This window comes from Aricia agestis, chromosome 13 (genome assembly GCF_905147365.1).
Source record: "Aricia agestis chromosome 13, ilAriAges1.1, whole genome shotgun sequence".
Taxonomy (NCBI): domain Eukaryota; kingdom Metazoa; phylum Arthropoda; class Insecta; order Lepidoptera; family Lycaenidae; genus Aricia; species Aricia agestis.
The window spans coordinates 11,856,885-11,876,663 of NC_056418.1; the positions used below are offsets into that span (position 1 = coordinate 11,856,885).

The 19,779-nt window shown below is 39.7% G+C and overlaps 1 protein-coding gene across 7 annotated transcripts in view; it reads right to left on the minus strand.

Annotated features, from left to right (window-relative positions):
• Positions 1-19,779, minus strand: part of LOC121733048 (putative polypeptide N-acetylgalactosaminyltransferase 9) — a 150,722-nt gene that overhangs the window by 18,455 nt on the left and 112,488 nt on the right. Inside the window, exons 1-2 of one of the 7 annotated variants that reach the window (XM_042123140.1) lie at positions 8,023-8,027; positions 6,457-6,464 (exon numbers count right to left, since the gene is read on the minus strand). The exons of the other annotated variants lie outside the window; for them this stretch is intronic. The gene's annotated coding sequence lies outside the window, so the exon portion shown is untranslated. Of the gene's footprint in view, positions 1-6,456; positions 6,465-8,022; positions 8,028-19,779 lie in introns of those variants that run through there. 7 annotated transcript variants of the gene reach the window in all.

A 19,779-nucleotide genomic window follows, 5' to 3' on the forward strand; every position in this document is an offset into this window, starting at 1 on the left:
GGTAAGACCGCAAACGTCTATCCCTGTGGTCTACCCACTAGGCCACAGACGTTCTTTTTCTAACTGTTTTTTTTAATATCAAACGGGTGGCAGCCCTGACAACGAGCCAGCATTTATCGGACACGGATGAACCAATTGAGAGCGACACTGTATCACAGTTATCGTCACTCGCTACATACAGCCGGTACAAGCACTGAAATAACAATCCATACTGATTTATACGTGGGAGAGCCATGCTTCGGCACGAATGGGCCGGCTCAACCGGAGAAATACCACGTTCTCACAGAAAACCGGCGTGAAACAGCGCTTGCGCTGTGTTTCGCCGAGTGAGTGAGTTTACCGGAGGCCCAATCCCCTACCCTATTCCCTTCCCTTCCCTTCCCATCCCTACCCTCCCCTATCACCCTATTCTCTCTTAAAAGGCCGGCAACGCACCTGCAGCTCTTCTGATGCTGCGAGTGTCCATGGGCGATGGAAGTTGCTTTCCATCAGGTGACCCGCTTGCTCGTTTGCCCCCTTATTTCATAAAAAAAAAATTATTAATGGGTAAGTGTGTTCGTCTATCTGAAGGACATAGGATACTTTTAATCCCAAAAAATGTACGGTTCCCGCGCGATAAATGAATTTAGGCGCAACGGAGTTGCAACTTGCAGGTGTCATCGAGTAATGAAACTGAAATAGCTTTATTTGATAGATGTGTTACGCGCCTCCACACGCGAAATTTGCCATGGAAGCCTTCCCCGTAGTCTAAGCTGTGCCAAACTTCATCAAAATCAGTTTAGAACTTTTGGGTGCTACTAGCAAATAGGCAAACCTTTACTCTTTATAACGCCTGTTACATAGATAATTAATATCAACCCACGGCTACTATAATTATGACCAAAGTGTACACCGCAAATAATAATTTTCTGGGAAGTAAAAATGAAACTAATGAGCTCAGTAGTTTGCATTTTCTATGTATAATAATTAATATTCTATTATGTATACTTAATAAGCACTTTTGACTAATGGCTTTTCCAAATGAAAAAATGTTTCTAAACTATTTCTGAATTTCCTTCATCAATTTATTTTCGTATTATCTACCTAACATCCGACAATACCTAGAATTTTATAATATTACTAGCTTTTGCCCGCGGCTTCGCTCGCGTTAAGAAGTATTATTATATTCAAACTTTCATCCCCTATTTTAACCCCTTGGAGGTGGAGTTGATCAAAATCCTTTCTTAACGGATGCCTACGTCATTACATCTACCTGCATGCCAAATTTCAGCCCGATCGGTCCAGTGGTTTGGGCTGTGCGTTGATAGATCACCGTGTCAGTCAGTCACCTTTGAGTTTTATATATATAGATAGATATATCTCATGATCGTTGCAGATACATTACGTATTATAAAGGTTAATTAATATAAATGGCATTGTAACAAATACTTCGTTGCCTTGACCCTATGTATCCTGTTCATCTGTCTATTATCCATATTCAAGGCCAAGCAGGCAGTCTGGCAATGCACCTGCAGCTCTTCTAATGTCGCGAGGGTCCATGGGCGACGGTAGTTGCTTTCCATCAGGTGACCGGTTTGCTCGTTGGCCCTCATTATATTATAAAAATAAAAGCCATTCTAATATTGCGAAAGTGAGTCTGTCAGTCTGTCTGTTAGCTCTTCACGTCCTAACCGCTGAACTTATTTTGCTGAAATTTTGTCTGGAGATGAAAATCCAAATAGATATAGATAATAATGGATACGTGTATCTTTTATTATCTATATCTATTTGGATTTTCTTTACTCTACTCTACAAATTATTGAGTTATTTCCACAAACTGTCACATTGTGAGATAATTTCATGAGGTTGTATATTTCGGATAATATAATAATATTTTACGAAAATAACAATACAATTTAAAAATCCCTCTCCGAGCTTTTCATAAAATAAAATAAATAAATGACTTTAAAAATAAAAAATAACCTGTCACATAAAAGCTGTGTATAAAATAAGTCACCCTGTATAAGCCAGATAACGAGGCAATAAAAAGTGTGTAACACACGCGTGAGGCTCCGTCACAGCAGGCATTGTCCTACAGCCTGTTGGATAAAGGAGTGAGCACACTGAGAAGGGCCGTGCCGGGGCTCAGCGTGCCGGGGCTCATCGCAAAAATCCGCCTCCATACAATTTGTATGGAAGCGGATGCGCGTATCGCACACTGTGTCGGGGCGCAGCGGATTTCCGCTTCCATACAAATTGTATGGAGGCGGATTTTTGCGATGAGCCCCGGCACGCTGAGCCCGGCACGGCCCGTCTCAGTGTGCTCACTCCTTTAAGCTCTTTAAAATATGAGAGAAATAAAAAATGATATCTAAGCAATATGGTTAAATCCTTGTGAGGTATAGTGGAACGCGAAATATTATTACTTAATATTATTTAACGTGGTAGAGCCATGCTTCGGCACGAATGGGCTGGCTCCACCGGAGAAATACCACGGGCTCACAGAATACTGGCGTGAAGCTGTGTTTCGCCGAGTGAGTGAGTTAACCGGAGGTCCATGAATCCCCTACCCTATTCCCTTCCCTACCCTTCTTCTCTCTATCTCTTTTTCTCTACCTTCCCTATTCCCTTCCTTACCCTCCCCTATTCCCTCTTAAAAGGCCGGCAACGCACCTGCAGCTCTTTTGATGTTGCGAGTGTCCATGGGCGACGGAAGCTGCTTTCCATTACGTGACCCGTTTGCTCGTTTGCTCCCTTATTTCATAAAAAAAAGTGGGTAATATTGTAGCCGTGATGATGATGAATGATTAGAAACAGTAAAAATGAATTGATAACATTATACCAAGAAAATAGTTTGTATCATTCGTAGAAGAAAAGGGAAGAAATGATCAGAAGATGTTATGAAAGGATGACCCATCCTCCGTTCCGCTCCGCCGGCGTAGGACGGGAGTCCGGAGGCGTCGTTACGTGAACCTCCAAACTTCCGTTAAATCCGGGGCTCTAAGCAAGGATGGGAACCTGCCGGCTTAGCTAGTCCCGGCGCCGAAGGGAACGCTTCAGTTTGCCGAAGCGGTCCCTTTTGAGGTAGACCAGCTGGTCGTGAAGGGAGTCCTGTGTGCGACAGATCCAGGCCATCCTTCCGTGTACGGCTGAAGGCAAACCGCAGGTGGTTTTAGTGGGTAAGCCCGGCGCCTCTCGCTGGGAGTCCCACATACCCCCGGGGTGCTTCAGCTTAACCTCAGTTAAGCTGAAGGAACATCCCCAATCCGGGGCACCCATAAAGGGTTTCCCCTGCGCAAAAAGAAAGGTATCTGCGATAGGACTTGGAAACGTTGCAGGATAGTAGAGACTAGAGTAGTTCAAATATTATAAATTCAACCTAAACTTAGAAAGTTTAATGCTTTCGAAGAGGTAAAAAAGGGACGAAGTTGATAAAACTAGTATAAAAACTACAATTATAAGTGAAAAAATATATAAATTGAACATTATAATTGGTCAGAGTGTGTCGGAGTGTGTCAATATATCGGTGAATATCACACAGAATTGTTTACGGCTCATCACGCTTTTCAGAAAACATCATTTGCATTATAACAATTTGCATACTTTCAATTATTTAATCGATTCTTTTAAACCATTTATTTCAGCTCACAATTCAAATATTAAGGTCGTTATACCTCACATTTGTGATAAAGTAGTCTTTACAAGTTTTACATTGTTATATTTTTACGAGTATTCGTTTGAAGGATTTAGCAATAGAAAAATTAAACCCATGTTTGTACTATTGCCTGTCTAGTGCCTATGTCTAAAAAAAACCCTGTGATCCATTTGGGCCCGCGCATGCTTTGCCCTCTACTCACAACAATTCTTATAAACTTATACAGTCTGTAACTAAGTACTAATACTCTTAAGTGTGTGTGTGTTCATTATAATTATTATAATAGAAATCATTGTGAAAGTAGCAGCGCTAGGAGTTGATTTTGACTTATATAGTTCTATTAGAGCCCATCGTCATCGTCACGAATATGTCCATACATACATTAAAAAAAAACTCTTTCATCGCTGCACCCTACACAGTCAGATCAATTTTCCAAAAGCTCAGTTTTGTTAAATAATATTATATCATAGAATTTATTTCAAACACCTTTTTAACACAGAAATATGCCATATTCACTTTTATGGCGCATCTTGTTAACCTAAATATTATGTTATATCATGCAGCATAAGTCTTTCCTTTTTACAGTCGAATTTAAATCACGGATTAAACTAAATTCTCCCCTTATCCCGGCATAACGGTAAATTGAGTCCCGTGGGGTACAATTAGGTACGTTAGGACAGCCGTGAGTTTTAACCGAAGTTAAATTATGACTCCAAGTAATCGCTTTTTGTCATTAGTCGGAAGTAATAATTAGTGAGGTGAAAACTTATTTAAGGGCGTTATACAATTTTAAGTTAGTAAATCTGAAACTCGCATTAGGACCCGTGAGGTGACCGAAACATTTTTAGGAGGGAGATAAGACCGCCAGCACCAACTATGAGAGACAGAGAAAATTTCTATCGCGTGACAGAAAAACGAACAAGAAAAGAAGTGAATACGAAAAACCCTGCCTGCTGTTTCATTTTGAGTGCAACCAGTAATTATATTTTTCATAAAGCCTGAATTAACTTAGAATAACCTACAGTCATCATAAGAACAATAAAAGGAAGACCCCTAACAATACAGAACATTTTTCATACCAATATTATTTGACCTAATGGACAAATACAATAATATAAAACGCCATTAGAAAGAAGATGGATGTAATACCTTTCAGGCATTAAATCAACCATTGTGGCTGAATCAATACGATTGACAAGGGAAAGCTTCTGAAATCATGTTTATAAATGATCCCTTATCGAGTATAAAAGAAATCGACAAAAATCGAGAATCGGGAGAGAGGGATATCTAAACAACTGTCTCCTGTTATCTAAATGAAAAACAATTTCGTCGATAAGGCATTTTCAAACGATTTTGCGTTAGGGTCAATCACAATGCTATGCGATGCGATGCTTTTAAAATGATTAATTTCAAACTGAACTTTATTTGCTACAGGGAATATAGAATTTAAATTAATCGCGGGTGCAGGACTGTGAATTCAATGTAAGCGGGCCCCTAGACGAGCAATTTTATTGCGCAATATCACATATTGCTAATTATTATTGATATCTAGGGTTGATATTGAAAATCGCGCGCCTTTAATCAAATTGTCAAATAAACTGTTCAATAAAACTTAAACGTGATATTGCATAATACAATTGATTGTCTAGGGGTCGGCTAAGAAGCCAAAGATACATTGAATTATTGGCAACTTATGCCAATTAATGGCAACGGCTCATAACGTTGCAACGAGAGTTCACCCCTAAGCATTTAAAGTCTATTATTGAAACTTCATGCGGAATTACCATTAACAAACACGAAACTCATAAAATCAAACAAATTCATAACGGGAAAATTAATTTCTACATTACCTAATACCTGGGATTCAGCAAAAAAGCACTGAAAGAATCTAGACCAACAAACTCGTGCAGCTCAGAAAATGAATTACAAAATTTCATGCTCGGTAATTGTTTACACAATACGTTCGATAAATCAGATTGCACCGACTAGCGAGTATATTTTATGGTTTTTCACGTAACTGCAGCGTAGTGGTAGTTTGTTTCAGTGTAGTTTAGATTATGTAACACATCATCAACATCACTATCATTGGGATATTCTGATATTAGGAAAAGAAGTTCCGTAATGGTCGAACACAACATCTTGATTCATTTAATGATTCATTATCTATTAAATAAAAATGAATTATAAATAATTTGTTAGCCTCGCACAAACTCGAGAACAGATTTAGGGTCATCTAGTAATCAATAATATTATGTGGGACATATGAATGGAAAATATGAGTTTCTGCTTCGATTCGTTTTTTTGATTATATTATTATGTTTCGCCCTTTATTTGGTTGAATCTATATTATAAGGTTTCACCAATAGAAGTATTTTAAAATGAATGGTAAAACGATTAGTCATTTCCAATAATTTGAGTAAAACAATTCATTCTATCCGATTGTTAATAGTGTATTTATTGATGCATAATATTGAAATCAGTTTTTCAAAAATTATTCGATGTTAAATAAAGTTGACGTGTCACATGAACAAAATATTAATTCAAGCTTTAAATAGTACACCCTAGTTAAAGCCTTTGACATAACATTTGAACAAACAAGTGCACTTGATACGCTGAAAGCAGGTCAAATGAAACTGAAGTGGTGGCTTTTGCGATTATTTTAATGAACATAGTGAAATTTGGCAGCGCGCCGCCATTTTTTGTCGCGTTAGGACAAGATGCTATCAACCAAAGCCAGTGTCCCATTTTTTCGAAAATGTAGGTTGAATAGCGACTGACACTTTGGCAACGAGTTTACTTTCACGCAGAAACCTGTGAAATACCTTGTTTACTAGATATTTCTGATCTGACATGGAAGCCAGTTTTTTTTATCTTCATTCACAAACAAAACCCCGAAAAGCCAGTTTTAAATCTACTCAAGTAACCACATTTGACGTAGATAAAATATGCACATTTGTAGATTATAATCATATGTTCGCAAGTATACATAATAATATATAAACTAAACAGAAGAAAGACAGTGCAAAAATATATAGAGATAAAAATACTGAAATGTTAGCGCACAACCCTAAGCCTCGTAATGATGAAGAGTTTGTAGATAGTAATATTGGAAATGAAGTAAACATAGAAGGCTGCAATTGAACATTTTATGTTATAGTGTCAAGCCGCAATAATATAACGGACGACGAACGGTAGATAATGATAGTCACGTGGGGAACATTATAAATAACCGTAGCTGAAGCCTACCGTATTATATCAATTTACGGCGTGAGGATAGGTTGGAACTTGGAATACAACATTTAATATATTATCCAACATCCATAATCCACAAATAAAATTTATGTGAAAAATATGTGACTTCCAGACATAATTATTGACGTTGTCCTGTAACAAAACAAAGTGATAATACTTAGGGTGTGGGAGTAGCGGCGCTGAAAGAGCATTTTTTTGTGATTTGTATGGGCAAGCGCCCCAGGGTCATAAATGTTCCCATTCAAAAGTAAAAATGTAACTGGTTGGTTTGTTACACTCTGTATACGTGCCACGTGGTAAAATAAACTTTTTGAAATGAAAATTGAAATCAAGAGTTCTAGAGCATATTATAATGAATAATTATAACAAGAACATTGCACTTAATCTTCTTATAAACTAGCTACTGTAACATGAATCTAAAATTGGTAGATCAAAATAAATCCCAGGGAAAATGTATTTAATTTGTAAAGTTCCGTATTGTAAGTTCCGGTGAAGTGGCTCGGGAACTCGAAACATTCTTCGTGAGTGTTCCGCTGGAAGTTATCTCGCTGTAAAATTACTCTTTTATCTTTGCTTTACAATGTTTATGAAACTATGTGATTTTTGCTGCGGCAAATTTGCACTTTGTTTATACGTAATCTTTTGAAAAAAAAAGGTTAGTACAAAATTAACATACTTGACGTTTTAACCATGTAATTTATAAGCTCTATAGCCAAAACAATCGATAGTTACAAGCATCACAATGTAATAAGTAAATAAATAATTATTGTACACATGAGTCTCGACTAGGTCGTAAAGGATTCTTCGAGGTTTAAAAAAAGCTTGACCTAAAATGAACACAAAATTAAATGTATCCAAACATTACAATTTACAATAATTAACATTCATAACAAAACAGCGAAATTATTAATCGTACAATCAGCGTATAGTAGTGCAGCTTGTTACACATAATTCCGACCGAAACCACGCAGGAACCTTCGCTTTGTGACGAAACGGTTAAACCGGGGGATTTATTTGTACCACTCGGTTTACGGAGCGATGCACATGAAAACAGTAGCTATATCCGTTTATACCCATCCCTTAATAAGAGACTCGACGCGTAATTGACTTACATTGGATTAATAATGTTTTAGGACCGAAGCTTAGACGGTCGTTTCTCCTCCTTGTACCTGCTTAATGTACCATAAGCTGTGGAAATTGGAAATAAAACCGATTAAATTTCTGTCGTCTCTCAATTTCGTTACGAAATTTCAATTCCGTCTTTCGAACTTGCTACTCCATTATTTGGGCGATCAAAATATCCAACGCTGATTACCCCTTATGATGGCACTCTTCATAAGGTATATGCTCGGTTAGCCATTGCTTTTTAAGGTTAAGATATTTCAGGAACATTTAAAGAAATTAAGAATAAAGAAGACAATAAAATTAAATGATTGGCCTACGTTAATTAAAGACAATAGTCGTTAAGCAAATTGAGATACCCCCGGCACTAATTAAGAGGTGTGTAAATTTCAAGGTTTAAAGGGTCTCAATCCCTAGTGTTCATTTTGGATTCCTCCATTAAAACTCCCAGACTAGGGTCGAGGAATACTTAATATTGAAATAGAAGAAAGATCAACATTCCCAAATACAAATAGACTAGTTTGGCAGTTTAACTATAAAATATAACCAACCTCACACAACTGTACTGGTAATTAAAAAGTATATGTCCGTTTTGAATAATAACATAATTACCCAGATAATGTTAAAACATGAACTGTTATTGTATATTGCCTGTTATTTTGACATGAACTTTTCTTTTTAACAGCTGTTGGTTAAAAATTTGTCAATATGCATCAGAAACTGGGTCATAGTCAGTCATTTGATTCACATAGGTATCTACCAAAGAAGTCTTATTTATATAAATAACTTATGTGGTTTGTATGTAAAAGACCAAAGAAGACCAGAGAAGTTATCTTCATCCAAAGACCTGCAGAGAAGTCATCTTTACACAAATTACTTCTCTGATTTGTACCTATGTAAAATATTATAGTGTCGTGATCAATTATATTCTAGCCACATTTGTTACAAGGAGCCTTTAGGGCCCCTAGATGATCATATTTTCATCTGACCTTAACACATCATCTCGCGGTCTTACATCACCTGTGGAGGTATCGTGATATTCCAGTCACGATTTTTCATTCCATATACAGTACAGCTTCCGTCTGAGATTCTCATTAGCATTGACTTCTAAGGAACTGACAGCGATTGGTATAACTTATGTTATTCTTTTCTAGGATATCATAAAGTATTTTTCTTTCGATTTACGGTTTAGGTTATGAGAAATGATTATTTATTATATGTTTTTGATGTTTACGGAAACCTTAATGAAACTGCAGCTTACAATAATTAATAAATCAAATTTCGAAATGGAGTTTAGTTTTGATTATAACAAATTTAGATGTTTTTAAAAATATCTATCTACATTTCCTGATATTGAAAGCTTATTTCAATGCAGTATAAAAAATAAAAGCTTTTAAATCGATAAAACACGAGACAACAAAAAGATTATTATCGAAGGAAAAGACAACAAACTCATTTCACGTCGCGTATATCGAGTTACGTTAATACGGGCAAGTATGCACGAGATGGCGCTTCACGCGTTGATAGATTACTCCTTCATTATCCCTATTTGCATAATGCGATCCATACCAACAAGACGCTGAAAATGAAATGACAAATTGTTTACGTTTATTGCTTGTTAGCTGTGAAAAATGAGTAGGATTTATCTTATCATAAAGTAATGCGACCTGACGAAGCCAGATGAGACGTACGTTTTTATGATATCTGTTTTTGTGAATAATCCGTTTGCTGACAGGTTAAAAGATGATAAAAATCTTGTAATATAATAATTCTATGCAATCTATCGTTTCGATCTTATTTTTTCTTCCTAAGAAACCAGTTCATCGAAACGATCAATCGCAGAAGAATTACCTTCCTAAAATATTAGATAAGTACCTTTTTTTTTTAAGGAGGAGAAATACTTTACGTATCCCCCACCCCCTCGGGGGAAGGGGCGGGGGTATGTGGGACTCCCTCTACGAGGTTTACCCACTAAACCCCCCCATGCCTTCCTTCCAGCACCATTCCAGTGGGACACGGGAACTCTACAAACTCCGCGTCCTCACTGTGCTAGCCGCGTCCGGCACATCTCCGTCGCGGCGGCTGATGTTCTGCCGCCGTATTCCATCACCGAACGCTCCCCGGGCATCTAGAGAGCTGTCTTCTCGGGGCCCTTGGTGCGAGCGGTGATCCCCCGATCAACCGCCCGCGGGCCTATTGCTCCACCTCTATGGCGGGCCGGGGCTGACTAACCCCGGCACCACCGGCTCCAGGCTCATGCGGCCGAGCCTTGTCGGAGGGAGCTCCTCTCCTGCGACGCTTCGTGGTGGGGGGCAGCTTCTTGGTTGTCAAACAGCCGCCGCTTCCCAAGACGTGTCCACTCTCTTTGCCGAGTGCCTCGCAGAAGAAGCAGTTGGGTTGCTTCTCCTGGCACTCGGCCGCCTTGTGCCCCTGTTTCCCACAGCGGAAGCAATTCCGACTGCGGTCCACCGGGCATTGGCACGACGTCGCTAGGTGGCCGGTATCAAGGCACCGGTAGCACCGCATGGGCCTCGCGGCCAACAGTGTTACTTTAGCCGACACCCAGCCTACTTGAAGCCGCTTCAAGCTAGTAAGCTTTTTGGCGGCCGCAACAGGGACGCTCAGCCAGACGGAGCCGTCGCCCCATCTTCCCACCTTTACTGGGCCCGACCTGATAGAACCTGCCGGGCACCTCACTCTCGACACCGCCTCAATGACATCGGCGGCTGTTGTCGAGTCATCCAGCCCGGCGATGCTCATTTCTACGCATTTCGCCGGGCGGCCGACTTTTACCACCTCCGCGTCCAGGACTTCCCTCAATTTGGCCGCGAGGGTGTCCGCCTTCTCTTGGGCGCCCTCACCAGGAAGGGTGAGGACGCACGCGCCTGTTTGGGCCAGACGGAAACGGAGCTTGAGGTTATGGATGTCCAAATCCGCAAGTCCACTCGTCCTCACTTCTTCCTTAGCCTTTAGAAGGACGTCATGGTAAGTGACGCCCTTCTCCGCAGCGCTCGCCCCCAACGTGAGGGTGATAGCCACGGTGATGGGGGCGCGGAATTTGGCCTTCCTCTTCTTTTTTTTCGGAGCGGCTTTGGCTGGATTAGCCGCCCCTTTCTTCTTGTTCTTGCCCTTGGGGCCCACTGTGGTCCATTGGGCCTCCGTACGGGGGGAGCTGGTGTTCGCTCCCCCTTGTGCCGTATCCTGAGCGGCCATTGAGGGCCGCTTCTTCTTCTTACGGGCCTTTTTGGCCTTTGACGCCGTGGGTGCGGCAGGGGCCTCTTGCGGGGCCGCTGCGGCGACTGGCTGCCGCGTCTTCTTCGGGGCTGGCTTCCCCTTGGCTTTTGGCCTCGGGGGCCCCGGCGTCTCGTCTGGTGGTGCCTCAACGCTCGCAGCAGCGGCCGGAGTGACACTCCGGGCTCTGTCAGCCGCGAGCGGAGGTCGAAGTCGTGGCTCCGGTAAGAGCCGACTCTCCAATCCGGCCAGCCGAGCGTTCAGCATGTTGCTGAAGTTCTCCACGTTAGAACGAGAGACCTCAGACAGCAGCTGGCGTATGTCTTGCTGGGCCGGCTGTCGACGTAGGCCCTCGACTTCTCTGCGCAATGACTCCACTTCCTGCTGGAGCCGCGCATTTTGAGCTTCGAGGGCTCTTATTTCGTCCGTCGTTCCTCGGTTCTTCATTTCGGCGACGGTCGCACGTATGTCGCAGACCGCCTCCTTGAGAAGACGCTGGGACGTCCCCTTTAAATTGCTGGACTTCGTTGGGACCATGGTGATCGTTGCCAACGAAGTATCGACGCATTGAGCCAGAGCGTTGGTGGTCTGCTCTGGCTTGTCACTTTCCATGGGCGCAGTGCTTGCGAGGAGTGAAGAGCGCGTCTTTCGAGCAGCCCTGGCCGCCTCGGCTACCTCCTCCTCCGCCTGAAGTCGAAGGGCCTCCTCCTTCTGCCGATTGTAATCGGCCTGCGCCTTTGTCAGACCGACGTACTGTCCTGTCGTTGGCGGGCGGCCGCGTCCTCTTTTGGATTTCGGCATCGCTCTCTTACTAAGGGGCGGTGCCATGTCTTCGTCCGAGCGCCTCTTTCGGCGTGTCCTGTCCAGGAATGCGGGCAGTCCCTCGGAGTCCAGCGACATGCTGGACATTTCGCTGGAGTCCGAGAGCTAGTCCTCGCTGTCACGTCCGTGTGCGTCGTATCTGTGCTGGGAGACTCGACCGCGAGGGGAGTGTCTACCAGTTAAGTTGTCTCGTCCGGTACTTGGGGGTGGCATGATCACATCGCGGGTCAAGAGGACCCGCGGAAGATTCTTGTCGCCCCTGTCCTTCATCTTCTGTAGGAGCTTCAGCTTCCGTTCTACCCCGTTGGGCTGCGGCTGGCTGAAGTCCACGTCTTCACCCGTTAGTAGCTCCGCCGCCGGCGCGGTAATGGGCGCCGTCTCCACTTAATGCGGCCAAAATGGCCCGCTGCCTCGCCGCCTTAGCGGCCTCCTCGTCCTTCTTCGCCGCCTTAGCGGCCCCCTCGTCCCTCATCGCAGTCGTTGGTCCCTCCATATACACGGACCTCGTACTCCCTTGCGGGAGTGCACGGGATTCTCCGGCCCCAGAGGAGCCGGTACCCGCCCGGAGATTATTTTGACTCGTGCGATCTGCCATATTCTTCCTACTCTGACACCCCGGGTCGCGGGCTCGTTCGTCACACAGCGAGCTCTGCCAGAGATACACAACAAACACGCACACAAGCACACGCCATACCGGCGTTCAGCCACCCCTCCCGTGTCACCGTGAAAACGCTCACGATGGCACGAGGGAGGTGCCCAGGGACACGACGTGGACGGACCGGTATCGCCCCCTAGATAAGTACCTAGATCTAAAATACGAACTTCGATATCTCGATTAATACATAAAGATGTACTAATGTAATACTTAGAAAAATTACTTTCCCATGCTATGTTTCAGTTTTATGTGCAAGCCCAAAGTGATTGCAAAACCGTTCGCCCCAAAACGGAACAATTAAAAAAAACAAACAGCGATGACGCAACTCACATTGTCTAAGTAACAGATAAAGCGAATCAGGTGGAATAGGAAACAAAAGACTTTAAAAAATCGGCCAAGTGCGAGTCGGACTCGCGCACGAAGGGTTCCGTACCGTTAAAAAACGAAAAATTGTGTTTTTTTGTATGAAAGCCCCCCTTAATTATTTAATTTACTTTCATTCTATAATTAAATATTAAATATAAAATGCAATTAAGGATTTTATGAATATTTCAAGTGCCTACCTGTTGCCATTATGGATTACGATTACGATACGATTACAAAACAAACCCAAAAAAAATCATGTTTCTTGTATGGCAGCTCCCAATATTTAATTTATTTTGTTTTTAGTATTTGTTGCTATAGCGGCAATAGATATGTAACACAATCTGTGAAAATTTCAGAAGTTTCGCTATAGCTAGCGATTCTTGAGTTACAGTCTGGAGACACACAGACAGACGGACAGACGGACAGACATCGAAGTCTTAGTAATAGGGTCCCGCTTTTACCCTTTGGGTACGGAACCCTAAAAACGGATAACAATGAAAGTTCCGGTTAAGGCTTTACATTAGCTTATCGCAATTAGAGGAGCTCCGAGTGAATCATTACGGTTACCCTAAACACTTTGACGGGGCACTCGGAGCGTGGCTTAATTACCCTCCTTTTTCAACTCCATTTGACGCCGAGACGGTCCAACAAAGAAATTACGCGAAACGGGAGAATGGATTTCAATTGGATATTTGTTTAAAGTTCGACCTATCGAAAAGTTTCCGGAATAAATTCAATTTTGATCCTGTCAATTTTCAATATGCCTCTGGAATGAGATATTTGATTCATTTCCTTTGCATTAATTTCGGAATTAGGTGAATTATTTTATGTTTCAGATTCTTCTTTGACTAATTGTTGAGTATTAATTCCGAAATGTTAGAGCAAGTATAAAACTTTGATCATGTGATTTTTATTCTTCTTTACGCGGCGTACTTTCGGCATGATTCCGCCTGCAATGTATTTTAAATTACCGATGACACACTATTCCGTCGCGTTCCGTCGCGTCATATTGTATGCGTTTGACATTGCGGATGTAATCATGCGGAAATTACCTACTAGGCCTAGGACTAGGCCGAAGTTACGCTAAGAATTATTTTGTTTTTCAGATTCTTCTTTGAGTAATTGTTGAGTATTAATTCCGAAATGTTAGAGCAAGTATAAAACTTTGGTCATGTGATTTTTATTCTTTTTTATGTCTACAATAATCATAAACCATTTCTTAATAAGTGATGATACTATACAAACGTATTTGATGTAAGTTTTATCTCATATAAAACACTTATCGGTATTAGAATAATAAGTAAAGCCCTTAGGTAATCTTTTGTAAAATAACACCCCTTGTTCGCTCGAAATACTCGAGTCAGCTATAATAATTCTTTGGTTGAATTTTGCGTTTAAAGCCCTTATCCCTTAAAGCTTAATCTATTATGTCATCAATTTATGAAGTATCAAGTTTTCTCAGCAATTTACAAAATAAACTGTGCGATGTTCAGGAGTTTTGTATACAATTTGCTACGCCTTAATCTCGATTAAAATTGCGTCAAAAATTTGCTCTTTTTGTGAAACAGTATTTTTTTAATACCTCGTATTTACATTCAAATGTATTTTCTGAATTACCTGAAACAATAAAATATTATAATTAGTAATTATTTCATAAATTAAAAATAAAACAGTAATTATTATAGTGCTAGTGCGGCTAATCTTCAAAAAAATCAAAGAAAATAATTAGGTAGGTAAGTTGAAGCAAATATAAATAAATATGGTTGTGAGTACAACAAGCAAAGAAACTTACTAACAAACAATAATAAACAAAATATATTCCAATAATAATAGAGCTAGACAAACAGTAAAATAATTGAGATGCTAAATTGCCAGCACAGTGTGATATCAAATTGTCAGAAAGTGAAGTAAAATAATTGAGCTGCTAAATTGCCAGAACAGTGTGATATCAAAGTGTCAGATAGTGAAGCATATACGGAGAGCAATATGGGTCACAAAATCAAACGCCTTCCCAGATATTTCGTTTACGCTCCGTAAAACTCGATCCTTCGTAATATTTAGGTCAGTGTGATGCGCACGTACATGACGATGCAATTTTTAAATGAAAATAGGAATTCTTCGTTTGCTCGGAAATTATCGGGGGATTATTTTCGCGGAGTTCAGAGAGTTTTTTATCAATAGCAACATTGTGTAGAATGATTACCATATCGGAGAAGTCAACAGAGATCCAAATTGGTTTGCCAATTTCTCTTTTGAAATGGACAATGTTTTTTTTTCGAAGGACCACATTTCGTCAGCGACATTTTTTTTTATATATTTTTTTATAATATCTATAGACGCTTCACACCACGTCAGTCTGGCACCGTGGTAAGTACCTGAAGGACTTGTGTTACGGGTACCAGACAACGGAAATATATTTAATACTTTTATACTATACATACATTTAAGATTTTTATTATATGCTACACATATTTATAATACACATCCATGACCCAGGAACTTCGAAAACTTTTTGTTCCGTTGGCGGGATTCGAACCCGCGACCCCCGGCTTGAGCTACCAACGCGCTCACCACTGAGCCACAGAGGTCGTTTTAAACGACTATCGAATTGGAGAAGGTTTTATGTTCGGCTGTGAATACTTTCATGCTGACTAATATTAACTCCGAATCTCTAGCTAGAGCAAAGGAGCGGCATCTTACTGGACGATAACTTTTGTTACTGGAATTCGTGGCGTCAAAATTGTTATATCCATTTTAAATGAACAGAGGCTTTAGTCAAATTTCATTCGATAGCTTCAGAACAAACAAAAAAAAACAAATACAGCGAAAAAATCTAAGGCATCCATTACACGGTAGGTTTTGCTGTCAGTTTTACCACAGTCATGGCTGTAACTGATGGATAACCTACCGTGTAAGTGCGTGACAGACGGTTGTATGAAGTTGATTGACGAAAATCTGGATATTTTGATTTCTGCTTCATGCAACTATCAGTCACGAATTTTGAGTGAGTGTTGTCACATCCGACAAAATAGGAAAAAACTTAGAAACGTATAGGTACCTTTGAAAATTTTGACTTTGACTGACATAAAACTTAAGAGAATTGAGTGATCGTCTAATACCATTCTACTGTTCATCAGTCACCATCAGTCAAACATAATTCATGATCGACGGAATTGACTGTCCCTTGTATGAGCGTGTAATGGATGCCTAAGATAGGATTTTACATAAGGCCTCGCAGGCGCCATGGCACAATGCGTTTTGACAAATTCCAAACTTTTCCGATTTTTCTTATTTCGCTGTCCAGTGTCCATAGAATTCAAGTTTTAACTAAAAATGCGAAAAAAAACTTCAAAAATCTCACAACACACAATTTTAAAATTGCGCGACACATTATATAAATATTTAACAACGCGACATGGAATGAGGGACTAATATTTCATTTCTTTCTTTCATTTAAAAGCTTTCTTGGTATGATAAGGTATCCATTTTCCGCGAGCAGCTGCCTATTTACATACATAAATTACATTGTCCGAACCTTACCTCAGTCCATCAACCTGAATAACAAAATTATATGAATTTACGGATAGTATACATAATTAAACAGGTCTATGTTTTAAGAGCGCTTATTGTTCGTTTTGGTGGGATCTATTATTGTTATTGATAAGTTTAAAAATAACAATAATTTTATTTACGTATAGTGTTTAGAATTATTCATTGTGTTATAATATTTTACCGATAATTATTGTTAGTAGTACGGATAATACAGCAAAAGTGTCTAAACACACTATGCCGAAGTTACGCGACGTAATTTCCGCATGATTTCGCCTGCAATGTATTTTAAATTACCGATGATATACTATTCCGTCGCGTTCCGTCCGTATATTGTATGCGTTCGACATTGCGAACGTAATCATGCAATTACGCCGCGTAACTTCGACCTAGTGTGTTTAGACATAAGTGTATTATGCGTACTACTAACAGTATTATAGTATATTCGTCGCGTCTCACTGTCAATTTTATTCTCAAAACCGCCACTTAGAAGTATTAAGAGAGGAAAATATGGCTACGTAACACAAAATAATTAAAGAGTGAAAAGCCCTAAGAAACTGTCCCTCTTTAAAAATACTTACAAACAAAAAACTTACTTACAAACATTTATCAGAAAACAACATATTATAAAATGTAAAAAAAAATCATAAAAACCATCTGAAATCTCCAAGAAATAAACATTCAATTGATAGTCGAGCAATGAACATAAAACTTGATTCTTTTCAATTCTCCATCGCGAAGCAAATGGGGGTAGATTTCAACAGCAGCGGTTCCAAAGAAGTGTATAAATCAGGACGACGCTGAGTAAGCGCTTTTATTTCACGACTGGTCGTGGCGATTTAAATCCGATAAGGTGCCATATTTAGTTTTGCTTATTCCAAAACATTCCTTTGCGGATTTATCTGCACTCGCCGCCGTTTTATGAGCTATTTAGTGCAGGTTAAGATATAATTTTACCTTACTCACGGTAATAAATTCTAATTATTATCTTTATTCGTCTATAAAGAAACGCCGTATTCGCTAACTTAATATAAGTTTATCTTATGGAGTTCTAAATTATTATTTAAAATAATATCATCATTATCGTTTGGCGGTGTTTTATGTAAAGCTCATCCCAGGCGCTTGGACGGATTTTGGAATAATTTTGTGATCTTATTGGGTTATGGGTAGGTCTGAGAATCGGTCAACATCTATTTTTATTACCTGAAATAACGCGGATAAATAACAAACGAATTAAACCACTCTTTATGTATTATCAATTTGAAGTTTTATACCTCCATCAATATCATGTTTTATACCATTTATTTCCAGACACACTGCACTTGCAATATCGTAAGATGGGAGATCCGTCTCGTGCCGTGATTCGTAGAGATTTATTGGACAAACCGATGGTATTCTATTAAAAATTCGATCCCGTTTTGGATCAACGATTTACGTACACAGCACAGATCCCACCTGATTCGGAATTGAAACCTGCTATTTATTAAATCGCACCCAACATTTTTCCAACATGTGTGACATTTTATTTTATTGCTTTTGAAATACAAATCACTTCTACGGGAAAGGATCGCCAGATTTTTGCTTTACACGAACTATTCGGCTTATTGTGTTTGAACTGTTTGTAAAGTAAATAAGTACGGAATCACGCTATTGACCAATCAATGACAGTACTAATAAATGATAGAGAATCATTACCGTGGTCGGAGGCTTCGATTTTAGTCGTGGGTTCAATTGCCATGTTGGAAAAACGTTGTTTCCAAGTTTGGTTAGGACAATGCAAGTTGATTACAATATTATGTTTGTCTGATCATGCTTGTCATTCGCCAGCCGCGTCCGTTGTACCCCACTAGAAACTGAGAGTGAAGGAATAAGCTGATGTTAATGCGCACACACTGGAGCACTATAAAAATAACTTTAACAGCTATTATAATAATACAGATACCAAAAGCCAACACAGACATAACGATAAAAAAAATATCATTTCTGAGGTTAGACAGTTTCGAAGTTTGAAGATCTATAAAAAATGTTCATCAAAGTTTTGTTTCATTAGACGAAAGTGTTCTTGAGATTTTGAGTGGTCCTTCAGAAAGTTCCCAAACGACTTATACACTCTGTCCACTTACATAACACTTTTCGGTAACACCACAAACAAACCTATAATAACGTCTAATCTAAAACTATACCCATTAGGTTATTTTAATATTATCTATAGACATACTACTTTTTATAATATTATGCTGATTTTCATTTAGAATATTATGTACAACAATGTTACTAAGATTATAGATTATAGCAGGAAGAAAAGTACTTATAAAAAACCAGATGATGCCCGCAACTCCGTTGCGCGAAAATTGTTTACCGCGCGGGAACCGTACATTTTTCCGGGATAAAAAGTATCCTATGTCCTTTCCCGGGACTCAAAGTATCTCCATGCCAAATTTCAGCAAAATCGGTTCAGCGGTTTGGGCGTGAAGAGGTAACAGACAGACGGACAGACAGACAGACACACTTTCGCATTTATAATATTAGTATGGATTAAGTAAGTATTAAAATTAGTAAATTAGTAATATTACTTAAAAAAATAATAAAGATTTAATTATAAAGTACTTACCTACCTAAAGTTACAAAGGTACTTAAAGTTTTAGGAGTGTTGAACATTTTGCACAGAAACTTAATTTAATACGGTGAGTACGTAAAGTTTGTCGTACGCTTATTTCTTATTATGTACCTTACTTACTCTTTCTCACTTAAATACCCTTTAAACATAAATAAATATAATATAAAAATACTAGCTGTCCCGGCAAACATTTATTTGCCATAATATAAAGTATTTCGCCCGTATTATTTTATTGAAGTGACTAAATAAGTACATCACCATGGCAACGTCCATCGCTATCCCGTCGCACAAACAATGGTCGCCGTCAGTCTCGAGTTGTAATAATTTACTATTATTTATTCAACAAATGCACTTACCAATATAAAAAGTACCCAGTAGCCGATTCTCAGACCCACTGATTATGTATATAAAATTTGGTTAAAATCAGTAAAGCCGTTTCGGACTTTATTTTAATACAGCTTTTACACGCGTGATATGAAATACTATAGTGTGTAAACCTATATTTCCAGTTCTGTAGGTAACTAAACCTAT